This window comes from Hyalella azteca, unplaced genomic scaffold (genome assembly GCF_000764305.2).
Source record: "Hyalella azteca isolate HAZT.00-mixed unplaced genomic scaffold, Hazt_2.0.2 contig10411, whole genome shotgun sequence".
Classification (NCBI taxonomy): domain Eukaryota; kingdom Metazoa; phylum Arthropoda; class Malacostraca; order Amphipoda; family Hyalellidae; genus Hyalella; species Hyalella azteca.
In genome coordinates this window covers 38,141-39,222 of record NW_025940453.1, presented here as the reverse complement: position 1 = coordinate 39,222, position 1,082 = coordinate 38,141, and positions in this window count along the sequence as shown.

Sequence of the window (1,082 nt, the reverse complement as noted above, 5' to 3'; positions counted from 1 at the left end):
GGTCTAATCAGACCAGTTTAATTATCAGGTCTAATCAGACCGGTTTAATTATCAGGTCTAATCAGACCGGTTTAATTATCAGGTCTAATCAGACCACTTTAATTATCAGGTCTAATCAGACCAGTTTAATTATCAGGTCTAATCAGACCAGTTTAATTATCAGGTCTAATCAGACCAGTTTAATCATCAGGTCTAATCAGACAAGTTTAATTATCAGGTCTAATCAGACCAGTTTAATTATCAGGTCTAATCAGACAAGTTTAATCATCAGGTCTAATCAGACAAGTTTAATTATCAGGTCTAATCAGACCAGTTTAATTATCAGCTCTAATCGAACCAGTTTAATTGTCAGGTCTAATCAGACCAGTTTAATCATCAGGTCTAATCAGGCCAGTTCAATTATCAGGTCTAATTAGACCAGTTTAATTATCAGGCCTAATCAGACCAGTTTAATCATCAGGTCTAATCAGACAAGTTTAATTATCAGGCCTAATCAGACCAGTTCAATTATCAGGCCTAGTCAGACCAGTTTAATTATCAGGTCTAATCAGACCAGTTTAATCATCAGGTCTAATCAGACAAGTTTAATTATCTAATGCAAAACATGATGGCCGGATTCATGCATGAATGACTCAACTCTATGTATATACGATCGTGAAGCTCACATTAGGATGACAATAAAGATGTACAAATACTAAATATAAATAAATAAAAATAACGTAGTCGTCATGTGAACAGCTCGACAGGAAGAGCTTATCGCAGTGCAGCGTGAACGGCCCAAGTGCAGCGATGCTTGTTTACAAACTAATTATTTTAAACGTGATCTTCAACCAATTAAAATATAATAATTGTACTACCCATTGTCCGTAGTAGCCTATTATTTTGCTAAGTATAAATCGGTAGCTTTGTTATTTTTGGGATTGTTTTGGCCCGCATTTATAAACGTTAACTACAAAGTGACAGAATTCACAAATAAACAAACGATCAATATTCATTCTGTGTCAAGCAAATAATTATTAATATATTCTGAATTTATTCGGCATTGTAAAAGTTTATTTGTATTTACGGTTAATATAGATTCA